The sequence below is a fragment of the Cervus elaphus genome, chromosome 14 (genome assembly GCF_910594005.1).
Source record: "Cervus elaphus chromosome 14, mCerEla1.1, whole genome shotgun sequence".
NCBI classification, from domain to species: Eukaryota; Metazoa; Chordata; class Mammalia; order Artiodactyla; family Cervidae; genus Cervus; species Cervus elaphus.
Genome location: NC_057828.1, coordinates 6,366,385 through 6,393,305, shown reverse-complemented (window position 1 = coordinate 6,393,305; position 26,921 = coordinate 6,366,385). Strand labels below are relative to the sequence as shown.

The following is a 26,921-nucleotide window of genomic DNA, read 5'->3' as shown; positions in this document are numbered from 1 at the left end:
ATCTGCCCGGAAGGCCACTAACCCTCGGGTGCTTGAGTTCCCAGGAGCAGTTCCCCTCTCCACCTTCCTCTTGGGGCCTCGTGACTGTTCCAGTCTCCCCAGCTTTCCACATCCCAGATCCCAGGTAAGGCCTTGGTGCGCCCAGAAGCTGCTGGCTGTGAGCACCCTGTGTTATTGACACACGGTCTGGCATCTTTCAGGGATGTTCAGGGGTCCAGGAAACAAAGCTGCCCAGAAGCCAAGAAAGAAAATCCCTCAAGTGGTTATGAACCTGGAGTCCAGCCTGCAGGAAGGCCCCCTCTCCCTTCTGAAGAGCTGGGTGCTTCTCAAAGATCTCTAAGGAAGAACATTCCTCCCAGACGCTGTCACCGTCAGGAAGTATCCTTGCATCTGAACTCAGTCCCCGTGGCCGCCAAGATCACATGCACTGTTTCTGTCTCCGGACACTCGGGCTGGATGGAGCGGGCTCCGGAGCGGGGCAGACAGTGTGACACTGGACGTGCGTCCCTCCTCGAGCCCGGCACAGAACGGCACAGTTACTGGGACAGCTCCAGGAGATGACAGAGGTCACGGCTCCAGCAGTGTGGGTCCCAGGGCAAGCTCTCCACGAATGTTCGCCACTGTTAGGGCTGTTGATGGTGTCCCCATCACCGGGGAAGGCCACCTGGCCGGTTCCTCCTCGAACCCCATGTGCAAGGAAGCCTAGGATGGTGGTGTGCCCACAGTGATTCAGCATGCCGCCCTCCTGACGAAGGCCCTTGTCTCTGCTCTTGGACCTTTCAGGAACCTCCCAGAGCAAGTGACAATCACAGACAGAGCCAGAAGGAAACCCCAAAAGCTTGCTGGAGGACGCTGGGTCATTCCTCCGGGCGGCTGACTCCCATTGGACTCACCACGCACGCACACTCCCACACCCCACGTCCAGCTGCTTCTCCAGTGCTCACGCACTAAGCAGACGAGCATCCAGGCCAGGAGATAAATCACAGAAACAGTGCTCCCAAGAGCATGCAGATGCTTCTAAAAATAGTCACTGCTTCTTCAGACTATGGGGGAGGGTGGGAGGTGAGTGCCCAGTGCCGGCAGCAGCGGAGAGCCAGGGAGGGTAGCGTTCTCTGCGGAGCCTGCAGTCACCCGTCGTGCTGAGGCTGGGGCCCGGGCAGGCGACACGAGGGATGCGCCGGGCTCAGAGCCTGTGCTGTCTGCTCTGGGCACCCGGGAGAAGGAGCACCTTCCTCTTCCCTCCCAACTCACAACCAGACCAGCATGCATCTCTCAGAGCTGTCTTATGATGGAAGGGTCTCCTAATTCAAGGTAGCTCCTGGCCAGACTCACTTCCAAAGCTGAAAGGGAGGCACCATCAGTTCCTGGGAGAGCCAGCTGACCCGGGCATCTGACTCCCTCCCTGCTTGTTCTGGTTCTGCATCGAGTGATAGGAACCGGGACTCCCCTGAACAAGGACCTGCTCTCATCCCTGGAAGCCAGCCGAGAGGGAAACGGCCTGTTCTCACTTCTCTGCAACCAGCAGCTTCTGCCTTTCTGCCCCAGAGACCCAGAGGTGCCAACACTGAGTCTTCCTGGAGGGCGTGGAAGGCAAGGGGCTCACCTGGGCTGGTGGAACCAAGAGAAAGGAGCTGGAGGAGAGAAAGGGAGAGGCCAGGAAAGACAGGAAACAGAGGGGAGGGCCAGGTCACAGAATTAACGCAGTGAGGGCCGCAGCCCTGAGCCCCCCAGGGCTGAAACGTGCTTCAGCACCGCCCTTCCCCGATACCCCTGTTCTTCAGCCCAAAGCGCCCCTGCCACCCTTGCCCCCGCCTGCCTTCCTCCTGCGTTTCAGTTCACTCATCACAATCGCGATTCTCCCTTCTAGCCCACCTGCTTCATGTTCCCGATTCTAACACCAAACAGGTCCACTCTCCGGCGTGGAAGCTTTCTGCAGACCCTGCACATAAGCACAGCTCCAGCAGCGTCAGGGAATTATGCAGAAGCCCACACAGGCCGAGGCGGGACTCACCGGGAAGGGGGCATCGGGCGGGGACAGGGGGCCGAGGGACAGGGCAGAGGCGAGCATCCCAGCTCCGTCCAGGGGGGAGGCAGCCAGCTCACCCAGAGTCTCCTCAGTCTCCCTCCATGAGGACAGGTGGGACGGAATGCAAGGCGTTCTTTAGGCCATCCAGGGGGCAGACGCAGGCCTGAGCGAATTCCTAGCTAGGCCTTCCCTTGGCCGCCTGCCGCAGAGCAAACACAGCACCCCGGCCCTCGGGGGAGTCAAAATAGCTCGCGGCTTCCCTGCTCCTCGCCACCTCCCACGTGCCACCCCCCGGCCCTCCTGGCACAGACAGGGCTCTGTTATCGCAAGCCCACCATGTCCTCTGAGAAGGCTGTGAATGGGACGCCACACAATGCTCTTGTTTATTAATAAGCACTCGGCCCCCACCTCCAGCCTGCCTGCTCCCTCCCTCCCCGCTGGGTCCCCTCCTGCATAATGGAGGGGTTGTGCGACCCGAGACACAGGCCAGGCTGTGCTGCTCAGGCTTCGAGGGGGACAGACGCAGACAAGTGCCAGGCTGAGCCAGGCTCCCCAAGGCAGGGGCGGATGGGGCGCAGACCCCCCAGCTGAGACCTGGAGACGTCATGGTCATGGGGGAGCACGGCGTGCCGTGGGTGGTACCGGCCCCCCTGTCAAGCCCCCCCCCAAGTCAGGACAGCAGCGGGTCACGGAGCATTTACTCAACCCCCACCCTGCCCGACCGCGGCGAGGAGCTGCCCACGTGAGGGGGCGGCTCTCCGCCGCCTCAGCTCAGCCCACTGGCCCACCTCCGCTTCAGGGCTCCAGGACAATCCGTCTCTCTTCCTCCCGACAGTCCATCACATGATCTGATGGCAGCCATGCGTGTGGCCTCTGCCAACACTTGGAGTCTTCTCTGGGCTAAATATCTCCAGTCTTTCCAACCACCCCCCAGGAAGCTATCTCCAGGCTACTGCACCAGCCTGCTTCCCCAAGAGGGCCAGACTTCAGAAGGTCAGACTTTCCCTCAAGCTCCCCTAGCCTGCTGGTGAGAGAGTGCCTTGTGACATTCTTCCCGGGGAAGGTTGTTCAGAAATACATTCAATACATTTATGCCCTTTGTTCCGTAAATTCCACTTTGGGAGATCTTAAGTAAATAATCAAGGATAATTAGAATATATGTCACACAAATGTTTATCAGAGTATTGTTTATAAAGGTAAAAAATTAGAAGACCCCTAGACAGCCATCACTAGGGGAAATGTTAGACACACTACGGAAATGTTAGAAACCACTCCGTGGTTTGACAGGCTGTGGGGTATGGAAGCAAGGGTTCTGACTCTGCCATTTACTGGCTGTGTTACTTGAGGCGAGTTACTGAGCCTCTCTATGCCTCCCTATTTGTATAATTGGCATAATAAAACCATCAATCAATTCAACGATGACAGTACCTGATAAATAAAGTAAATGCTTAAAATAAAAAAGCTTCAATTCTTACTATTACTGCAGGCCACAGAATATTACATAATTGTTAAAATGATGAAATGATGTAGAACATCTTAATAATATGAAAAAGTGAAAAAAAGGCCAATTACAAAAATAGAGTAAGAATGGCTATCTTTGAATAGTGCAATTACAGATAATTCACATTTTTGCTTTGTGCTTATTTACATTTCCTATATTTTCTGCAAAGAACATAAATTACTCTAGTGGACAAGAAGTATGTGTAACCGGACGGTCCCACCCCAGCCCACACAGGGCAGCCCTGGTCCCTGAAGTGGCCTCCCTCGGGAAGCCCCTCTGGCTCTGCCTTGACCCTCACTTCCCACGGCCACCCCACAGTGAGCGGCAGGGCGGGAACCCAGCCCCGAGCCGGTCCCTCAGCCCCACACCTTGCCCCCGCCTGGCCGTTCCCCAGGCACTGCTTAGGGCCCTTTCTCTTGCCAATAATGAACACGGGGCCAATGGAATGTGGAAAAGTTTGGGAAGGACTGTTGAGAGAGGCCAGGCCAGAGTGGAAGGTGTTGGCCTAAGGTTCAGAGCTGGAAAGGGGGCACCTGTCAGATAGGGGGCAGAAGCCACTCCCTCTGCATATCAGCAGGGTGGGGAGGGGCGACTGGAGAGACCAGATCTACCCCACGTTGAAGAGGAATAGAGAGAAAGACTGAGAAAAGCAGACAAGCTTCCAGACGGGGGTGCCCCCAGAGGGCAGCTGCCTCCTGCCCCATCTCTACTGCTCCGGGGTGTCTGTGGCTCTTCTCATGGAGGCAGCCACGCTGGCCGATCCTTCGGAGCCCCTGCCAACAGCAGCCCCTTTCTGGATTCGGGGTGACGGCCCAGGGCAGCCAGAAGGGGGAAGGCAGGGGAGGGCAGAGAGCTGCGGGGCGGCTGGAATGTGGGTCATGGTCACAGAGGCTAAAACAACAGCTGGCCTGTTGTGCCGGGCGGGAGAAGTCCCTCCCGTGCTGGGAGGGCAGCCTCTCGCCCCCACCATCAGAAGCACCCCCCTGCCACCCGCAGCCCCCTGCCAGCAGGACTGGAATGCCACTCTCCCACCCCAGGACAGTCAGCAATGAAACGATCTGGGGACTGGTAACTCGGCCAGAATGTGACCAAGAGGTGGCCCATAGGAACTGCGGGCTCAGGGCAGGTCTGAGTCCCCACCTGAGGTCCTCACGTCACATTTGTTAACTGCTGTGGCAAAGGGTTCAGCCTCATCTCCAGGCACAGAATCCTCACTTTCTAGAAAGAAAAGCAAATTCTACTAAAGCCAGAAACTTGCTGTCAAGAAGTACATCACCTAAAGTGGTTAAGCAATAGCTGGGTGAACCCCAACAACAGTTGAAAAATGCCCACAGGGAGTGGGAGATGGGCTAGGAGAGCCTCTGAGGGCTCATCCAGGACTGAGATGCCAGGAGCGCGCGGGGCTGCAGGCGGCCAGCAGGAAGCCAGTTGCTCAGAAGAGAGGCTGGGGTGAGGAGGACGGGTGATCCCAGAGCGGCCGGCCCAGGACTGCGCCACCCGGATCTGTGGCCACCTCTGCCGCACTGTGACCACTGCCTGGATCTGTCTGCGGCTGTGCCTATGTGTGAGCGTGCGTTCGTGAGTCTGTGTGAAGGCACACATCTGGGGGAGGGCTTTGACTCCCATGTGTATGCCCCAGTGAGTGTGAGCACACTTTGCTCAGATGTCCCAGTGCCTGTACATCCGAGTGCATACCTACATGCCTGGCTTGGTGAGCTTATGTGTATGACTGTCCCGGAGTGTCTGTCTAGTGGTCTGTGCATGCAACTTCAGTGTGACTCAGTATGTGCGGGTATCAGGGCAAGTCTACAGGTGTTCCAACACACATACATGGCATGGGATGTGTGCTCCTTGGGTTTATAGGTTGGTATCATCGTGTAGGTATGTGCATACAAATATGTGTGTTTAAGTTACAATTGAAGGGTATGTGCTTTGATGTGTGGGTCTGTTAATCTCACACACGTGTTGGCCCTGGTTCCTCTGTGCATGTTTATGGGTGTGTGTGTCTATCCTGATATGTACCAACTCTGGTACACATGCTTGTGCATGGGTGTGGAGGAGAAGAATCAGGAGAGGGTGGGACAGTCCCATGGCCTCCCTGCTGCTCTCTAGTCAGGAACAGCACTGCATGAATCCGCCACCTGCAAACCCTGCAGGGGCTCCCTGCTTCTGAAGAATAAAACCCACCTCTCCCAGGCTGACACCTAGGGAACTCATCAATATACAGTGATCTGCTATACTTGCTTTTCTCCAAATGTCTGAGATAGACCATCTTTACCTCTGCTTTTTCTGTTTCTTTGCCTGGAGTTCCGTTACCCTGTCTGTCTCTGCCCAGCAAAATCCTACCCATCCTCTAAGGTCTAGAGCCAATGCCAGACCAATCCTCTAGCAAGATGTAACCATTCCTGCCTCCGGCTTCCAAGCAAATTACTTATATCCCTCAGTAAGCGCACACCCCTTTCATTGCAATGATGCGCACAAGCATTTCTTCCATGACTGGATGGTGAAGAACTTAACAGTCGTAAGCGCAGACCCCTTTCATTGCAATGATGGGCACAAGCATTTCTTCCACGACTGGATGGTGAAGAACTTAGAGTCAGGAACTTCACCCAGTTCTTTGCAGCTCCCTAAGTGCCTGGTTCAACATCTGGTACGCAGAGCCTGCAGCAAACGTTCACTGGGTTTAGCTGGCCAGCAAGCTGAAAATGGGAATGACATTTACTGTCTTGGGGCCTTTAGAACTGGGCAAGCACAAGATACAGGCCTGCGAGTCTCCAGCCCTGGCGAGCTGCAGGGCTAGGGAAACCTATTATTAGCCTCTGTGGTCTCAGGTTCTGTGTCTAAAGGAGCCTCCTCTGGGAACAAATGCCCAAGGTCAGATGGGACAGTTCTGCCAGCTTCTTCATTCTTGTGAAGCACAGTTACCTAAGAACTGACCTCTCTCAGCAGCTGGGCACAGCTCCAAAGCCCTATGCACACTGGAATACACACTGTCTGCTGCTGTAGCCAGGACAGAGTCCAGTTACAAATTTCCTTCAGCAACCCTACACGCATACTCCCAACCCCGAGGTATCCCCATGGAGGCTGAGCTTCTGTAGCCCATTCTGCCTGCCCACCAGCCAGATCTCCAGCATCCAGGGCAAGACCCTGGCTCAAGGTGATGGGGAAGGGAGCAAGGAGTACTCCTCAAGGCCTGGTGCCAGGAGAAAGAGCCCCTGAACAAAGAATTCAAGAATAAGAGCGGTGTTTGACTCATTCTTTGGGCCAATATACCAGAGTGGCTAAAATTTCACTAAAAAACGGACAATACTGAATGTTGGTAAAGATGTGGTATAACTGGAACATGTACACTGCTGGCAGGAGAAACTGGTATAGTCACCTTGGAAGGCCGCTGGGCAGTGTGCACTAAACCCAAGTACACTCATAACCTGTAGCCCAGCAGTTCCACCTCTGGGCATTCACCTGGTGGAAGTCAGCACTTACATCCATGCAAAGGTTTGTTCACGAGTGACTGACTGTACTCAAATTCATACAGACTTGCGAGAAGACCTGAACAGCCACAACAATTTTGAAGAACAACAACAAACCAGAGACTCACATTTCCGAACTGCAAAACTTCCTATAAAACTCCTGGAGAAGGAAATGGCAGTCCACTCCAGTATTCTTGCCTGGAGAATCCCATGGATGAGCCTGGTAGGCTACAGTCCATAGGGTCGCAAGAGTCGGACACAACTTAGTGACTACACCACCACCACCATCACTATAAAACTACAGCCATCAAATCAGTACCGTATTGGCACAAGGATAAGACAGACCAATGAAATAGAATTTAGAGTTCAGAAATGAACTCATACATCTATGGCCAACTGATTTTTTTTCAAACTTTAAACTTTTTATTTTGTATTGGGGTATAGCTGATTGGGCTTCCCTCATAGCTCAGCTGGTAAAGAATCTGCCTGCAAAGCAGGAGACCCCAGTTCGATTCCTGGGTTGGGAAGATCCGCTGGAGAAGGGATAGGCTCCCCGCTCCAGTATTCTCGGGCTGCCCTGGTAGCTCAGCTGGTAAAGAATCCGCCTGCAAAGCAGGAGACCCCAGTTTGATTCCTGGGTAGGGAAGATCTGCTAGAGAAGGGACAGGCTCCCCGCTCCAGTATTCTTGGGCTGCCCTGGTAGCTCAGCTGGTAAAGAATCCGCCTGCAAAGCAGGAGACCCCAGTTCGATTCCTGGGTAGGGAAGATCCGCTAGAGAAGGGATAGGCTCCCCGCTCCAGTATTCTCGGGCTGCCCTGGTAGCTCAGCTGGTAAAGAATCCGCCTGCAAAGCAGGAGACCCCAGTTTGATTCCTGGGTAGGGAAGATCTGCTAGAGAAGGGACAGGCTCCCCGCTCCAGTATTCTTGGGCTGCCCTGGTAGCTCAGCTGGTAAAGAATCCGCCTGCAAAGCAGGAGACCCCAGTTCGATTCCTGGGTAGGGAAGATCCGCTAGAGAAGGGATAGGCTCCCCGCTCCAGTATTCTTGGGCTGCCCTGGTGGCTCAGCTGGTAAAGAGTCCCCCTGCTGAGTAACGATGTTGGGGTAGCTTCAGGTGAACAGTGGAGGGACTCAGCCGCACACACACATGTATCCATTCTTCCCCAAACCCACTCCCATCCAGGCTGGCACACAGCATTGAGCAGAGTTCCACGTGCTGCACAAGAGGTCCTTGTTGGTTACCCATTTTGAATACAGCAGTGTGTACATGACTTTCCCAGACTTCCTAACTATCCCTTACCCCCGGCAACCATAAGTCCATTCTCTAAGTCTGTGAGTCTCCGTTTTGTAAGTTCTTTTTAGACATAGAGGGATGGCATAAGTATTTCTCCTCTGACTTCACTCAGTATGACACTCTCTAGGTCCATCCACGTTGCTGCAAACAGCTTTATTTCATTCTTTTTATGGCTGAGTAATATTCCATTGTATATATGCACCACAACTTCTTTATCCATTCCTCTGTCGATGGACATTTAGGGTGCTTCCACATCTTGGCTACTGTAAACAGTGCTGCAATGGACGCTGGGGTGCATGTATCCTTTTGGATCATGTTTTTCTCCGGATAGATGCCCTGGAGTGGGATTGCAGGGAAGTTTGGTAGCTCTGTTTTTAGTGTTTTAAGGAACCTCCATACTGTTCTCCACAGTGGCTGTACCAATTTACACTCCTACCAGTCCTCTCCACAGCCTCTCCAGCATTTGTTGTTTGTGGATTTTTTGATGATAGTATGACTAACTGATTTTTGACAAGAGTACCAAAACTACTTAATGGAGAAAGAACAGTTTCTTCAACAAATCGTGCTAGGACAACTGGATTTACACATGCAAACCAATGACACTGGATCCCTATTCCACATGATACACAAAAATTAACTCAAAATGGACCAATGACATAAATATGAGTTAGAACCACAAAATTCTTAGAACAAAACCAGAGGTATGTCTTCATGGCCCTGGGTTTTGTAACAGCTTCTTACATGTGAAAGCACAAAAAACAAAAGAAGAAATAAATTAGAATTCATGAAACTTTAAAATTTATATGCATCAAAGGACACTATCAATAAAGTGAAAAGATCTGCAAAGCAGGAGAAAATATTTGCAAATCACATATCTGATAAAATTTTAACATCCAGAACATATAAAGAACTCCTAAAACTCAACAACAAAAAAGCCAAACAACAGGTAAAGGATCAGAAAAGACATTTCTCCAAATAAGATATATGAAAATACACTTAATACCACTAACCATTAGGAAAATGCAAATCAAAACCATAAAGAGATACTGCTTCATACCTACTAGCATAGCCATAATCAGTAAAATGAAAAATAACAAGTGCTGGTGAGGTGGAGAAAGTAGAACCCTCCCACATTGCTGGCGGGAAGGCAGTATGGTGCAGCCACTGTGGAAAACAGCTTGGCAGTTCCTCAAAAAGTTAAACACAGAATTACCATACAATCCAGCAATTCTAGTCCTACATATACACCCAAAGAATTGAAAACAAGGACTCAAACAGATACCTACACACCCGTGTTCATCACAGCATTATTCAAAATAGCCTAATGGTGGGAAAAACACCAGTGTTCATCAATGAATGAATGGATTAAAAAGAATGTGATCTATCCAAACAACAGAATATTACTCAGCCATAAAAAGGAATGAAGTTCTGAGTCATGCTGAAACACTGATGAATTCTGAAAACATGCCAGGTGAAATAAGCTAGACACAAAGTGATAAATACTGTACGATTCTGCCTATATGAGGGACCTATGTAGTCAAATTCATAGAAACAGAAAGTAGATTACGGTTGCCAGGGGCCGGGGGAGCAGAGAATGGGGAGTTGCTGCTTAATGTTCACAGAGTTTCCACTGGAGTAAAGAAAAAGTTTTGGAAATAGACAGCAGTAACAGCTGTACCACATTGTGAATATCCTAAATGCCAGGAACAGTACACTTAAAATGGTTAAAATGGCGAATGTCATGTCTCACACACACACGAAGCAATAAAAAAGATTTTTTACAAAAATCGCGGCAGCATCCTCCCCTGCTTTGCTGCCAAACCCATCAATATCCAACTACAAATAAATGCCCGTCAGGATAAATGCGACAAAGACAGAAGATTTCAGAAGCGCTGCTTCCCCAGAGGGCAATACTCTTCGAACCTTTGAGTGAGTTACTGTGATGATGCACTGGTGGAGGGAGCTAGTCTTGAAATTCCACCAACCTTGTCACTCACTTCCTGGGCCTGGCTGCAGAACCGGGACAACGTCACCAGCCTCCAACCTGCCTCTGAAAACTCCTGAGAACCAGACTGAATGTCTCTGAGCCAGCACCTTCCCTCCAGGCCCCTCTCTAGATGTCTCGAGTTCCATCCGCTTCACTGCTGGCTTCAGCTTTTGTCACCCAGCAGGTAAAATATATCTAGCATACTGGCCTAGGGCCTTTGCCCTGAGTTCTTTGCCAGACTTAAAAAGCTGGCTGAAATATTTTACCTAAATATTTAACCTTTAAAGAGAAGCCCTGGATTGTTCAGGCTACGCCAAGAGATGTGCTATTTTAAAATTTCAAAAATTCCACTCACCAAGGTCCCAGTTCACTGCACTCGTCAGCAGTCTGCCTTCTCACACTGCCCCTAAAAAGGCCGAATGATATGTGCATAGTTCATTTCCCAGCCAGACCGATGACTGGAACAACCTAACTGCCCCACTGACCCTCCTGAAGAGGTGGCTCCCCACTGACCCCCTCCTCTCCAGCAGTTAGGCAATGCTATTTTGTGTTAAGCAGCCCACCACATTCCCAAGTTATATTTTGGACTTAGTCTCTCTAAAACTCCTAAAATGCCTATCTTTCTTGGTATCTTGGAGGTGTACATAATTCAATAACCATTCATATCAACTTTTTTAGTGTATGCCTATAAGGCTTTCTGACTGACCTTTTAAACGAACACACCAGAATTTATACATTTGGATGACTGCTGACTCCTTCAAAGAAGTCCCCTTGGGAGGCTATATACATATTCCAACAATGCACTTGCCTGTCCTTGAACATTCCTGAAGCTTCTCTTTGGAACTGCTTTCAAAGCCTATAGCATAACTTTTGATGGGCCCCCAAGGTAGCAAATGTTTATCCTATGTGGGTAGATTTGATTTTTTTCTTAGCTTGGAAGATAGGGTTAAGAATGGGAAAGAGAGCTGGTGACGCAGTTGGGAGTACTATTTAATGTTAAAAAGCGAAGAATTACTATTATCGAGGATAGATCTCTGAAGACTATTTCTAGGAGGATGAAACAAGATTCTGAGCACTGGCCCCCTTATAGGGCTTATATTCACAGCCCTCATATGGTGCAGTTTTAGAGGACAACACATGTGTGAATGAGTAAGATCTGGTTATACCAATAAAAACAATCTGAAACCACTCTATTGTCACCACAGATTCCTTTGTTGTGTCCACTCATGTCACTGTGTCTGGCCAGGTGCTAGGAACTAGAAACTTTCCAGAAGTGGCTGCCAAAGACAATGGCCTAGAGTGGGCACAGGGAGTAGGCTGCCTGTTCTCTAAAGAAGACAAGAGACTGGGACATGCAGAGATGCGGGCAAAGTCTGGCGGGTCCTCGTTAAGTTAAACATTGAATTACCACGTGCACTAGAAACTCCACTCCTAGGTATATGTGCCAGAATACTGAAAACAAGTGCTCAAACAAAAACACGAACAGAAATGTTCACGACAGCATTGTTCACAAGGAACAACCAAAATGCCTACCAGGAGATCAATGGATAAACAAAACGTGGTTCGCACAGATGAGATAGTGCAGAGCCACAGACAGGACCTGCTACAGCCTGAATGCACCCTAAAAACACGCTAGGTCAAAGAAACCCATCACAGAGGCCGCATAGCTTAAATGAAATGTCCACAAGAGGCATGTGGGGAGAAGAGATTGCCAGGGGCAATGGGAGTGATGGAAGGGGTCTGCAACTAGACAGTGGTGATGGAGCCCAGCAGTGTGAATAAATGAAGTGCCACGGAACTGCATATTTGAAAATGCTCAATTTTATGTTGTGGGTATTCTACGAAAAGGAGAAAAGGACAAAAGAAGTAAGTGGGCAGGGTTTCTACGCTCACCTCTGGCAAGAAAGCAGTCTGCAGCCGGCAGCAGTGCTGGCAAGGGCTGGCGCAGCGCACAGGCAGCAGGGCTGAGGACTTCACAGGTGCGAGAAGGGAAGGGGCGCGGGGACGCCGGCCCCCACCGGCGACCATCACCAACACCAGCCAGCCCGCAGCAAATGCGTTTTGATGAGAAACTCAAGCCATGTATGAAAAAAGATCCCCTGTGGTGAGAAGCAGGGACATTTCCCGAGACAAAGCCAGAGGAGAGCGTTTCTAATTCAGCCGCTTCCCTGTCGACTCTCATCTCTGCCTGCAGCATCCTGACCAGCTGCCTAGGACATCACTGCTGTCTCTTCTGGGTCATCAGCGCTGGGAGCCTGGGGGCTGGGCCGGGGGCAGGGAAGGAGCTGTCCTTCCCTGCAGATAAGATTCTCCCCTCCACCAGCAGCTGCTTTTTAGGAGGGCAACCCAGGCCACAGTGCTCTGCAAGTCACCCTCCCTTCTTCCCCCAGCTCCCCGGGGGGCTCACAGACACTCTTGGTGCCTCTCGGCGCCTCTCTGCATGGCCAGCTACAGGCTTGAGCAGGAAACTCACACACCAGTCAGGCAGCTGAGGCTGCTCCCCAACCACCCAGCCCCAGGCAACCTCCAGCTTAGGGGTATGTTTTCCTAATCTTCATGCGTGAGGATTTACAAATCCAGAGAACAGACAAGACCCTTAGCAGCAATTACAAGACTAATAACATTAAGTCTTAAATGGTTATTACCAACCCAGATCCCTTATTAGTTGTGACAGCCAGTGAACTGGGGAAGCAGTGAATTGTAGTGCATATGAAAAGTAACTTTAAAATTCAATCGTCTCTCTGGCTGAGGCTCAGAGCAGCTGCTGGACCTGAGACCAAGGCTCTGGGAGAGACAGGAGAGCGACCCAGGCACGCGAGGCCTGCTCCTGACTCACTGATTACCAGAGGCCCCCCTCACACCTTGCACACTCAGCACCAGGGTTTACTGGGCACCTGCTAGATTGCACTGGAGCACTTACAGTACAGGGGGTCTACAGACCTCCGCGTGCTTCTGGCGTCTTCCTGTCCCCCGAGGTCGGGAGGAAGGAATGAAGGACCAACTTCTGTCGCCGGTGACGGCAGCGCAAGGATGCCTAAGGCAGGGGAAGGCACTGCCCAGCTGCCAGGCTTGAAGGGATCTCCCCATGGACGGCGGCTCCCAGCACAGTGAGCGTGACAAGGAGCTAATTCATTCCACTTGCCGCGAGACGGCAAGGTGCAGCATGAAACAGGCGGCAGAAAAAGCAGCACGCAGGGCGCCTGCACTAAGGCGAGGGGCCAGACAGCTGAAAAGGCAGTGGGATGACCTCTGAGAAAGGAGTCAGGCCCTGATCATCCCCCCAACCGCAGCCACAGGGGGGTGGAGAAGGGGCTGCTACAGCTCCTGTGAGGACAGCATCCCCACGCTGAGGGCAGGCAGGCTCTGCCCCACAAGAAAAAACTCGGGGAAGGCGAAGGAGGGAGGGCGGGAGGAGCTGAGAGGGGAGAGGCAGCTAGAGAGGCAACTGTCATCCCAGCCACTGCGGGCAGCCCGTTGCCATGACGACGCCCTCCTGCGTGGTACCCAGGAATAAATTATTGATCGCGGACACTGCTTTCCCGCCTGCCCGAAGCCCCCAGTGCCCTCTTGGCTGCCGCCATTCATCTCCCCTCCTCCACCTGATCTGTATTTGGCTGAAAGAGGATCCAAACAGGAACCTGGAGACATCACAGGCCCCCAAGCCCCTCCCCTCCCCTCTCTGCCTCCCTCCTCCTTCTCACCCTGGCTGCCCTCGCCACCCGTCACAGGCTGAACCACGGCCCCCAAAACTCTTATGCTGAAGTCCAAACCTCCAGAACCTCAGAATGGGGCAGATTCAGACCTTCTGAAGAGATAATGATGGTAAAATGAGGTCATTAGCACGGGCTCGAACCCAGTATGACTGGTGTTCTCATAGAAGAGAAGGTGGGATGCAGGCACATGCAGAGGGAAACGCAAGCAAGGACCCAGGGAGAAGAGGGCCGTCTACAAGCCAAGGGGGAGGCGTGCAAGGAACCAGTCCTGCTGCTACTTCAATCCTGGACTTCCAAGCTTCAGAACCGGGAGGAAGCAAGCTTCTGCTGCTCAAGTCACCCAGTCTGTGAAACTTCGTTGTGGCAGTCCCAGCAATGTGCCACCCGAACAGGACCCCCTCAAAGCCAGCTGTCATTCTGGGGTGCCAACCAGGATGGAAACATCATCTCAGCAGCAGAGGCAGAGAACTCAGAGGAGCCACGTGTCCACACAGTGGGCTTCCCGGGGCCCGAGGCTGGGAGACAGGACCGCTCAGCCCGGAAGCTGGCTGGCAGACTCAGTGCCAGGAAGGCAGGCTGCTGCACGTATCCCGGGCTCCTCTGCTTGGGCTGAGCACAGCAGAGTCACCCCACTTCTGGGGCCCCGTGCCCTAGCCTGAAGAACACAAGACTGCCCTGCAGGCAGAACCAGCGCGCAGCGAGGAACGACAAGAGCCAGACACAGAGGGGCCTCCAGCCTGAGGTGAGCAGGCTTAAGGTCCTACCGGGAGAAAGGAGCACCCGCTCCACGGGGTCCAGGGTGTAAAACTGTGCAGGGCAATCTTCACGTCAAAGGAAAGCGCTACGTGGGAGACGTGAGACACTGGACCCCCAGGGCATCACTGTGGGAATGCAGAATGGTGCGACTGGTGGGAAAAACCGTTTGGTGGCTCCTCCACAACTTAACCATAGAATTACATGGCCCCACAATTCCACTCCTAGGCAGACACCTCCAGAATTGAAAACAGGTACCCAAACAAGTATGCATGCACACAGCTCCACAGTGGCCATTCACAATGGCCAAAAGGTGGAAACAATGCAAAAGTCCATCAACGGATGCATGGATAAATAGGTTATGATATATACATATGATGGAATATTACTTAGCCATAAAAAGGGATGAAGTCCCGATACATGCAACAATGAAGATTACTGAAAGCCAAGTAAAAGAAGCCAGACCCAAAGGCTACACATGTATGGTTCCTCTGATATGAAATGTCCAGAACAGGCAAATCCACACAGACAGAAAGCGGATGAATGGTTGCCAGGGGGCGGGGGAGGGGGAAATGGAGAGCAATTGCTCATCGGGTATGGGCTGCTCTTCCGGGGTGATGGGAAAGTTCTGAAGGTAGAAAGAGGTGGTGGTGGCATAACATGGTGAATCTACTAAATGCCACGGAATGGTCCACTTTAAAACTGTTAAAGTTACGTCATGCAAATTGCCTCTCAATAAATTACTTTTTTAACTTAAGCCCTAGGTATATGGGTAGTTAGGCTGGTCTCTACCTTAGTGGATGCTTCCCAGACATTTACTCTCGTGCGTGCACACACACAAACACGATCAGGGACTGCTCGGCCTCCCTGCTCCACATACACACCCTGCCCTGCAGGTACAGGTTGCCTCCCTCTCCCTCTGCCTGTGCCTCTTTACTAATCATCCTCTCTCCTCTTCTCCACGCATCAAAATATTACTGATCTTTTCATGTCGAGCTCAAAACCTGACTTTTCCACAAAGCTTTCCTCAACGACCCCAGTCAACAATGAACTTCCTCCCTCCTAATCCCACTGCTGTTTATCAGTTGCCAGTTAGACTCAATTATGTGATGGACTGGGAGGCCTGGCGTGCTATGATTCATAAGGTCGCAAAGAGTTGGACATGACTGAGCGACTGAACTGAACTGATGTTCGAGCATGGAATGGCCTTCTTGAGTCTTTCTCTGTATGTGTAAATCTTGTTCCCACATTAAGATTATAAACTTGAGGAAGGCACTGAGTTCTATCTGCCAAGCCCTAACACAGCCTCTGCCGTGGCTGCAGAAGCCCATTCCCGGAGTCAGCCGGGCTGAAAGCTGATCCTGGCTCCATGCCTCCCTCACTGACTAAGCCTGCGTCCCAGGGGTCCTCTTCTAGGCTCCCGGTCAGAGTTCTCCAAGTGCTGTAAGGAAGGTCAGATGCAGCAGCCTTACAGGTACAGAAGCCCGCACACTGGGAGGCATGAGCCACAGAAGTCGCTCTTCATAAAGCACACGCTCTGTAACTGCCTGCTGAGCACGGAGGGCGGCCTGCAGAGCGAACCCCCGGGTTCCAGCATCCCTGAAGGCGGTGGGTCTGGAGAAGCAGGTGTCAGCACAGCCAGGCCTGGAGAGGGTCCATCAGAAACCTGTGTCTCTCCAGGGACTCCCCAGGGGACTGAACGGCCCTGCCTGGACCAGGGTGGAAGGGGACCCTGCAGGAGGGCAGACTGGGGCTTCTGGCTAAACACACCATCTCCTGAGGGTCCCCGCTGAGAAAGAGGAGCAGAGATGTGCCCAGGTAAGGGCTCCCCTTACCTGGCTCAGACAGTAAAGAATCTGCCTTCAATGCAGGAGACCTGGGTTTGATCCCTGGGTTGGAAAGATCCCCTGGAGAAGAGAATGGCTTCTTCACTCCACTATTCTGCCTAGAGATACCCATGGACAGAGAAGCCTGGTGGGCTGCAGTCCATGGGCTTGGACAGAATCAGACATGACTGAGTGACTAACACTTTTCCACTTTCACTTTCAAAGCAGATCTATGCTAAGCTGGGACTGTGGTTCCTGCATCCCTGAGACAAATGAATGACCAGGGGAGGACTGACCAGGCTGGAAGGACTCCAAAGGGTTCACCTCCACAAGGATTGAAACCAAAAGGAGATACTTGTCCTTGGGCGGCAGCAACCAAAGGGTTAATCCCGAGTGGCGCACACCCCCAGTCCAAGGGTCCCCGCCCTCCTCAAACTGTTCCTTGCTGCAGGTAATTAGGTCAGCTTAGAGGATTTCCCAGTCTGGAGGGTGGGGGAGGCAATTCAAGGAGCCCCACATCCCAGGCCAAGCTCCCTGCTGAGCCGGCCTCTTCCCCCAAGACGGCGCTCACCTCGGGGTGGAGGGTCTGGCACATCCCAGGAGGAGGGTCTGCGAAGAATGAAGGGACCCAGCTCGAAAAGTGGAAGCAGTTGGGGCCACTTACACGCAACCCCCAGTCACAGTGGGATGGTCCTTGCCCAAGGGTCAGAATGAACGAGAGAAAGAGAAGTGGCAGGATCTGGGCTCCTGCTGAAAGGCTACGAACAGGTCAGACAAAAGGCTGGAGGGTGGAGTGAGAAGCCAGCAGCCTAAAGGCAGTCAGCGAACTCTCTAGCAGCAAGATCATGCTAATGGTCAAGTCTAGGTGTGAGAGACTGTCAGGCTTGCTTGGAGTGCCCCCCACCCAGAAGAGCAGGAAAGAAGCCAATCAGCTCACCTGTGGTCCATGTCTCCAGTCTCCCCCCACGCCCCCCACCCCGCCCATTTCCTATGGCAGCAGAGATCCAGCAGAGAAGCAGGCAGAAAGGGTGTGTCCTGAGAACCCCACTGAGAAACTCATTCACACCTTCACCATGGGGAGTCCTTTTCACTCTCCAAGTGGGCAAGTCAAGAACATCAGAGACATCTCTCAACACATCAGTGAGATGTGGAGGGGCTGGCTGGGTTTGACATTATAGCAGGAGGCACGCATGGTGTGAGCAGCTGTGTTCAGCGCGCGCACACACACACACACACACACACACACACACACACACACAGCAAATGCCTCCCCCTGCCAGGAACAGAACACAAAGGACTCGCTCAGGGTTACACCCCCTGCGCTTCAACTGGCTTCATCTTAACTGCACTCCCCCAAATAGGGGAGCCAGTTACCGAGTCTTGACTACAGAAAGATGCAGAAAGATGCTCTGGACTGGGGCTCGGAGATGCCAGTCAAGTCTAAATGGGGTGTATGAGGACACACACACACAGACGAAATGACCAAAGTGGAAGAGGATTAACATATAAAAATATAAGCTAATGTGACTGTGGGAAACTAAAAGCAATCAATTATCTGCAGTAAACAGCTTACTTCTGAGCCTGAATGAATTCAGTGGGTACCCCACTTCTAATATGGGTTCCAAGTATATATATAAAAGCATTCATTTTCAACCTCAATGAAAGAAAAATTAGGGAAGATAATCTGTGCAAAAATGACATGCAATCAGTCATTCATAAACCAAATGTGGACCGTAGATTATCTAGGGTTTGGGCTTTCTGTGACATTGCTTCCCATCTGTTAATGTGGTCAGAAAAGCAGCAAGCCAGGCTGGGAGGAAGTGGCATGGAGACAATGTCTACTGACCCAGCAGAGAATGCTGAAGGCTACGTGAGGACTCAGATGCGTCCCAAGTCCAAGGGCCATTACACCAGGCCACACCTAATGGCCACCAGACCACGTCATTAGTGCCTCTTCAAACATGCAGCTAAAATCCTGATGCCACTGAAGACACACCAATCAGCTCAGCCAGGAGAGGCAAGCCCAGGAGACTGTGGGGAGAGAGCACTATAGCAGTGCTCGCAGGAGTTCCAAGCCCAGGTCCCAAACTCACCCATCCCGGGGGCTGACCTTTGCCAAAGACAGCTTTTAGCTGGTGGGAGAGAAGCAGAGAGAGCAGTGACCGCTTGGCCACGCTCATTTCTGAGCCTCACTGGCAGGCTTCCGCCATGCAGCCCAGCAGAGCAGGCCATCATCCCAGGCCTGGGGGCCACTGGCCTCTACTTAAACACTCCCTAAGACACAGAGTTCACTTCCTGCAAGGCTTCTCACTCCACTTCTTATTTGGGGGCAGCTCTTAAAGAGTCAGATGATATCTAAGATTCCCCCCAATTCTCTGATCCAATTACAAAGTTCTTAAGTAAGTTGAACAGAATGTTGCTTGTTGTAGTTCTGACATCTGGACTCTCAAAGACCGTGTCCAATCCTATCTCCAAAAACAACCTAGGGGGAAGGGGGCACACTGTGTTCACCACCCCTGATCATCATTTGAAGAACTGTCACCTTCTTCATCATGGTTTTCAGACCCCACACCATCCGAGAATCCTAGTGCAACCAGAAGGAAACTTAGAGGTTGTTCTTGTTAATGTTTTGCATCTTTCTAGCGTGTAATCATGCCAAGGAAATGCTAATATAATTTGATTATTTTTGCATACTTTTAAGTTTAAAAGCATGCTGTTGTAGATAAGATTCAGTCAGTCAGTCCAGTCAGTTTAGTCGCTCAGTCGTGTCCGACTATTTGCGGCCCCATGGACTGCAGCACGCCAGGCCTCCCTGTCCATCACCAACTCCTGAGTTTACTCAAACACATGTACATCGCGTCGGTGATGCCATCCAACCATCTCGTCCTCTGTCGTCCCATTCTCCTCCTGCCTTCAATCTTTCCCAGCATCAGGGTCTTTTCAAATGAGTCAGCTCTTCCAATGAATATTCAGGACTGATTTCCTTTAGGATAGATTGGTGGGTCTCCTTCCAAGGGACTCTCAAGAGTCTTCTCCAACACCACAGTTCAGAAGCATCAATTCTTCTGTGCTCAGCTTTCTTTATAGTCCAACTCTCACATTCATACATGACCACTGGAAAAACCATAGCCTTGACTAGATGGACGTTCGTGGCAAAGTGATGTTTCTGCTTTTTAATATGCTTTCTAGGTTGGTCATAGCTTTCCTTCCAAGGAGTAAGCATCTTTTAATTTCATGGCTGCAGTCACCATCTGCAGTGATTTTGGAGCCTCCCCCAAATAAAGTCAGCTACTGTTTCCACTTTTTCCCCATCTATTTGCCATAAAGTGATGGCACTGGATGCCATGATCTTAGTTTTCTGAATGTTGAGCTTGAAGCCAACTTTTTCACTCTCCTCTTTCACTTTCATCAAGAGGCTTTTTAGTTCCTCTTCACTTTCTGCCATAAGGGTGGTGTCATCTGCATATCTGAGGCTATTGATATTTCTCCTGGCAATCTTGATTCCAGCTTATGCTTCTTCCAGCCCAGCGTTTCTCACGATGTACTCTGCATATAAGTTAAATAAGCAGGGTGACAATATACAGCCTTGACGTACTCCTTTTCCTATTTGGAACCAGTCTGTTGTTTCATGTCCAGTTCTAACTGTTGCATACAGGTTTCTCAAGAGGCAGGTCAGGTGGTCTGGCATTCCCATCTCTTTCAGAATTTTTCACAGTTTATTGTGATCCACACAGTCAAGGCTTTGGCATAGTCAATAAAGCAGAAACAGATGTTTTTCTGGAACTCTCTTACTTTTTCAATGATCCAGCAGATGCTGGCAATTCGATCTCTGGTTCCTCTGCCTTTTCTTAGATCAGATTACTATCAAAAATTTTATAAACCGCAGTTGTAACAGAATCCTTAATAATGGTTATTGTAGGAATAAATTCAACTGTCCACCTTCCCAACTTAACAAGTTGCACATACTGCCCAACTTAGTTCAGGTTAACTAGATTTAAAAAAGCACGATTTGTTAACACATTTTTTAAACTTATTTTTTGGCCATGTCATGTACAGGATCTTAGCTCCCTGAGAAGAGAGCGAACCTGGACCCTTGGCAGTGAGAGCTCAGACTGCTAACCACTGGACCATCAGGGAATTCCCTGTTGACACATTTGTAGATGGCATATTGTATCATGTCAGGCTTGGTGATCAAATTATAATAATTTAATCAAATGTTAAGATATAAAAATAATCAAAACCTGCTCTCACATCCTGAAGTTGGAACTTCTTATTCTTGGCTGCTTTGTAAGTTTGAAATTTTGTTTCTGTAAGAGAAAAGTGTTCAGACTAATTTACATGCATTTCTCTGTTATGGGTGTAAATAGTGTTTATTCCCAGGGAATGAAAATCCACTTTAGGTATAATTATCACTTTTTCTGAGTACTAGAAACATCTTGATGTGCTATATAAAAATTCTGGTCAAATGAATACAATATGGTAACCACTATCTTCAGGGAAATTTGTAGAATTATTATTGTTTTCCCCATTAGCTCTGTAACATTCCATATGTTTCCTGTCTCCACTCATGGTTCATTATGGATAAAAGAAACCATAGATGACTGTGAAGAAAAGCAAATTAAAACTCTGAGAGCAAAAGCACCCTGCAGCCAGCAGTGTTCAGCAGACAACACAACATAGCACTAATCTCCTCCAAATCCTCACACCTCACGAACTAGCAGAGCCCCAGTCTGGCTCATATTAAGGAGGAAAAAGTAGGATAGAGGTATTATCTTATTAAAAGCAGAAATGAAGTCAGACGACACTTCAACCACTTGAGAGTCCGCAGAGTTTCAGAATCACAAGGTAGGAAAAGGTCTTGTTCAACCATAACCTCATCTATTGCTGCACTGAGTTTTTTAGCGAAGAAACTGAGGTCTCCAGGCAAGGGTTTAGCCAAGGTCACCCGAGAGCCGGGGCAGAGGCGGCTCGGGACCCGGTCCCGACTGAGTCCTGTGCTCCCTGTGTGCCTGGCAGGGCCAGTGTGGCTGCAAAGCCGTCTGAGGGCGAGGCCCCGTCAGGGAGCAGACAGGAGGGCGGGAAGCAGCCGCATGCACGCAGCCCGCCCCGTCTGCAGTCACCACAGCCAGGCACAGCTCTCTCCCACAGGAAGTACTCAATAAACACTTCCTGGATAAGGAACGAAGCTGCGGCAGGTCAGGGTGTGTACTCCCGCTTCTACTTCTCCCCCCGAGTCAAGGGGTGCCTATTCTTGTCCCCTTTCCAGAGTCGGGACAGTTTCTATCTCATCAAGAAAGCAGCCTCTCAAGACCCAGCTGCCAGCACTTCCTGGCGCATAAACAGACCAGGACATAGTGTGGTCCCCCAGACCATGGTGTGGTCTTAGCCCCTTCTGCTGCTGCAACAAAAACACCACAGGCTGGCCGGCTGACAAACCCCAGATACTTCCCTCCCACAGTTCTGGAGGCTGGGAGTTCTAGGTCAGGGTACCAGCTCAGTCAGGTTCTGGTGAGCAGCCTCTCTCAGGACCAGACACCTGCCTTCTCACTGCATCCTCACGTACTGGAAGGCAAGAGCAAGATCTCAGGGGTCTTTTATAAATAAGGGCATTAATCCCATTCATGAGGGTGCCACCCTCTTGACCTAATCACCTCCCAAAGGCCCCTCCTCCTAATACAATCACCTTGAGCATTAGGTTTTCAACACAGGTAATTTGGCAGGGGTGGGGACACACACACTTTCAGACCATAGCAGGCCCACACTTTTGAAGATGAAAGAACTGGATTAGCCACTCTCCGAATTCAGTCCCGGGACCAGCAGTAGTGGATCTCCTGCAAGCTTGCTAGAGATGCACATGTTCGGGCCCCACCCCAGAAGGCCTGACTCAGAAACTGTGGGGGTGGGGGCCCGTAGCCAGTGTCCTAAGAGGCCATCCAGGGTACAGCGACGCAGGCTGCTCTGAGAGTCACAGACTAGCCTGTGTTTACGGTCCCTTGCAGCTCTGACAGTTTCTATCCCAGCCTGAATAATGAGATGGTGATTTGGATGACGCTGGTATCCACAAACACTGGCAGAGTTGTCGCAGCCCCAAGTACTTTCTGAACACTCCACGTAAAACGACTCAGTGCCCCAGCGGAAGTCGATCTCTGTAGGGAGGTGCAGCTGCAAGTAGCTGCGGCTGACATGCCCAAGAGTGGGCCACATCCTCCCACTCAGGGGCTGCTGCCCGCTAAGCCTAGTCCACAAGCCCCAGAGGGAGACCTAAGCAGCAGCCTTCACCCAGGCCAACTGGTCTCCCTGAGGCACACCTGCCCTCAGGTGCTCTAGGACTCTCTTCCCAACTCATCAAATCTGACTTTTGTACTTTGAACAATGCAGGAAAATGCAAATAACGGCTTGCATGGTGTCACTACTAATTACTTGATGTATTAACAGCTGGGGCAGGGATGATCAGGTGAGGAGCAGAAGCTGCAGCTGGGACCAGCAGAGACACATCCTGAGAAGGGGCAAAGGGTCCTTCACGACCCTGTCCGTGCACTCTGCTCCCAGCAGCCGACTTCTGGCAGTAACTCTCAAACCAGGAGATCCACTGAAAACAGACACATCACATCTTACTGGCTGTGATTTCTAAGTGATTGGGGTTTTTGGTTTCTTCACTTTTTTCAAATTTTGTAATATTACCTTTAGAACCAGAAAACTTACATTTTAAGAAGCATAAACTGTGGATTTCTATATTTTACTGTATATACGTTTTATTTTAACACAAGTTATTTAAAAAAAATAATAACAAAGGGGATTGCATCCAACCCACTGAGTCCTGCTGGTCCCTGCTACAAGGTAGCATCAGTCTCCAGGTGGGATGGGTGAAATGGACAGGATGAGTTCTCCAGATTTCCCTGGTTGGGCTCTGGGTCCCTGAGTCTCAGTGTGTCCCTCCGGGAAATGGGGAAATAGCTGTCTCCAGTGGGTTGACAGGAAGACAAACGCAGAGTCAGAAATGAGTCCCCAGAGCGCATATTGCCCCCACCTGTCTGTGTATTCATCGTCTTATCGACATCACAGCTGAGGCTAACGCAACGTGCTCCTCCAGCTCTGGAGGGATACTATGAGCTTTCATCTCAGAAAGAGGCAAACCTGACAACTCCCACCACGACACTGCCCGGCCCCCCGGCCTATTGCTCCAGGGGAAGGAGCAAAATACAAAGTGGCCTGCCTCCAGAGGGAGATGGAGGCGCATCCGTCACCTGGCCAGGGAGTCTCTCAGAACCTACTCGGTTTGTGAAATTTTCTGGAAAGAAAAAATAGGAGGGTTGGGGAATGTCAGGAAAGGTTCAAGTCCTCTACAGCCCCCCAACTTCCCAAGTGTACCAGTGGGTAACAAACACAAAGGAAAGAAGCTGGTGGAATCTCCGCTGCCCGTGCAAGCCGACAGCCCAGTAGGACAAAGAGCGCTGGCCTGGCCCTCCTCCTTGCCACTGTCTCACACGGGCGTCTGGGGGGCAGGACGTGGGGCAGAAAGGTGCTGGACAAACAGAGTGGGGGGGCCCTGGCTGCGAGTCGGGGGGCAGTGTTCTACCCCTTACTTTGCTCCAGGCTGCTGCCAGCTCTGGGCGAGTCCCTTCCTCATGCTTCGTCCTCCTCCTACCCAGAGTGAGGGCCTCCCCAGCCCAGGTGGCTAAGACTCTCCTGATACAGAAGCAAGGAATCCGTGAGCTGGTCAGATCGGTGCCTTTTCTTACTCCACCAGGAGGGAACGGGGAGGGGGTGGTCCGGGCAACAGTGGACTCTCTAGTGGGAAAGGACCCAGCAGAGCACCGGGGGTTGCGAGCTCAATTAGATGGAATCTGACTGGAATCAGAAGGATCCGGATCGAGGCCCCAGGTGCACAGCTTACTAGCCGAGCAACCTCAGAAAAAAGCCTTCAAGTTCCCCGTACTTCCTTTCCCTCACTCCTAAAGCAAGGCCACTGAGAATAATACTTCCTGAGTGCGGAGACACTGGTTAAAAGCCCTTAGCATATGGTAAGCTCTGAATATCTGGAAACGGCCATTATGCTAACCCCACTCTTCCTATTGTTACTCCTGCTGCTGCTACGACAACAACCAGAGGTGGGGGGAGTTGGGGGGAGGGTCACAGGCCACGAATGCCTAGGACTAAAGCCCAGGGCACACTTCCTGTCCTCCCACTGGGGGTCAGGTTGATAACCAACGTCAGTTTACCACATCTGCAAGAAGAAAACCACATGGGTTCCTGACAATCACATATCAACTCTGAGTTACCTCCACCCAGAGAAACCCCCAATAAAGAGGTCTGCTTTTCAGGAGACTTAATACCGTCCTTACCCATCCTCTCCCTCCCTCTCCACTCATGCACACGCACACGCACGCACACACACACATGCACACGCACTCACAGAGCCAGCAGTTTTCCATCAGTACCATGGAGAATTCTAGGACACACTGGGGCAAAGGTTGAGCAGGTGCCAGCTGCCCAGCTGCAGCTGAATATAGGGCTCAGAGCAATCTACACAGAACAAATTAAAACTGAACAAGCAAGCTAGCCAGCAGCCACATGGCCAGTGGTGATGCAAGAAGACAGTGGGCCCTTCCCACCAACAGCCTGGGGCTGTTGAGACCAGGACTTGAAACCCTGCCAGAGTTGGGAGGGGGTAGCAATGGTCACATGGTGCTCTGGGCCAGAGCTGCTTGAGCTTCTCGCCATCGTCCACTGAGGGATCCAGGGCCTGCCTCGCACTGGACACCAGCTGGGCCCTGTGTCCCAGGAGATGCCCAGCAGAGAGCTGGGCTGGAAATCCACAGGTAGAAAACGCGGCTTGCCTCTGCCCAGATGCATGCTGCTTCCTCAACTGGTCACCAGCTCCCTATGCTTTGGTTTCCCCACCTCTACAGCGGAAACGATCATGAGCTTAGGGTATTAACTCGGTATGGCAAAGAGATGACTAAGGTACAAGTAAAACAAGGGAAATGCAACGGTTTATGATTGAAAATGAACTCTCATACTCTGGCCTGGTAGGCGGTCTCCCCTCTGCCTCTGTTTCACTGATCAACCCTGTGTTCATCTCCTCGCTGTGTCCATGCCTCAGAGAAGCCATCCCTTTCTCCCCGCCACCCTTTTTCCTTGTAGGTGGGGCCAAAATGAAATCAGAAAATTAGAGCTTGAGGATCACCGGACTGTCCATTTCTTCTGAATTTCCATCTGCCCTTGTTTACAGGAGACACTCTCTAATGAGCTTGTTAGGCACACAGAGGAAGTAACAGCTCCATCTTTCAAAGCTCCACTCTGAATCTCCTTGAGTCTGCCAAGCTACCACAGACTGAAATGAACTCTCAAACTCCAAGAGCTCTGTGCTCCAAACCATGCATTTGCATTATCCTTTATTACTGTGTAGTTAGTCATCTTCACCATGCATGGATGCCTGTATGCTTGCTCAACTAGAGTGCAAGGTTTCTGAGCAAAGATGGCCTCTTCCCTTTCCACTATAATTCTCACAGTACCTAGCACACAAATTAGCACTTGTTTGAGATTCAAAAATATTTTCTGGTTGCTCCCCAAAGTCGTTAGGTGTACCTGAATAAGGCTGGGCATGAAGCTACAGAAGGGAAGGTGGGGAAGTAACAGCAGCTCACTTTCATCAAGTACTTCTTACCTGCCAAAGATCACACAACTAATGAGTAGAGAGAGACTGGAATCCACGCAACCTGATTCTAGGCCCTTACTCTCGCTCCATCTTCTACTTCCAAGACCAGATGCATGCCCTTGAGCGTTCCACCTTGGGAGCCGAGAAAAACAAACCTGGGAGGGCAGAAAGCAAAGAAGGCGGGCAAATAATCTGGAGCAAAAGTAGTCCAAGCCAGTAGAACATCTTCAGGCACTACTGAGTAGTCCTTGGCCCACGTTAGTCTGTCCCCGACATAACGCATCTGGGCAGACCCAAGATGATGTCATTGGCCTGGGGAGAGACAAAGCCTTCTTGCTCCCAGAAGCCCCACTGTAATTTTTCAGGTTGCCATCCAAAAGCTTTTTCTTTATTTACCAAGGCTTAATAATGCAGAGGAACCATGGGATGTGTTTAGAGACTTTCTCAGTCTGACTTGGAATGGGGCCTTGACCACACTCCTGCACCAGAACCTTCCAGAAGGGTCCAGCCACACAGCACTCATAGTCTTTTGCTACATCTCGTTTTATCGTGCATGTGTGCTGAGTTGCTTCAGCTGTGTAGGACTCTTCTCAACCCTATGGATGTAGCCCACCAGGCTCTTCTGTCCATGGCATTCTCCAAGCAAGAAAAGTGGAGTGGATTGCCATAGCTTCCTCCAGGGGACCTTCCCAACC

General features: G+C 51.0%; 1 protein-coding gene across 22 annotated transcripts in view; it reads right to left on the bottom strand.

The window, feature by feature from the left end:
• The window catches only part of NFASC (neurofascin), a 197,746-nt gene that overhangs the window by 156,334 nt on the left and 14,491 nt on the right, over positions 1–26,921 (bottom strand). Inside the window, exon 2 of one of the 22 annotated variants that reach the window (XM_043923845.1) lies at positions 26,236–26,381. The exons of 20 other annotated variants lie outside the window; for them this stretch is intronic. The gene's annotated coding sequence lies outside the window, so the exon portion shown is untranslated. Of the gene's footprint in view, positions 1–10,631; positions 10,683–26,235; positions 26,382–26,921 lie in introns of all 22 variants that reach the window. One more of the 22 variants, XM_043923857.1, reaches the window with a different exon arrangement.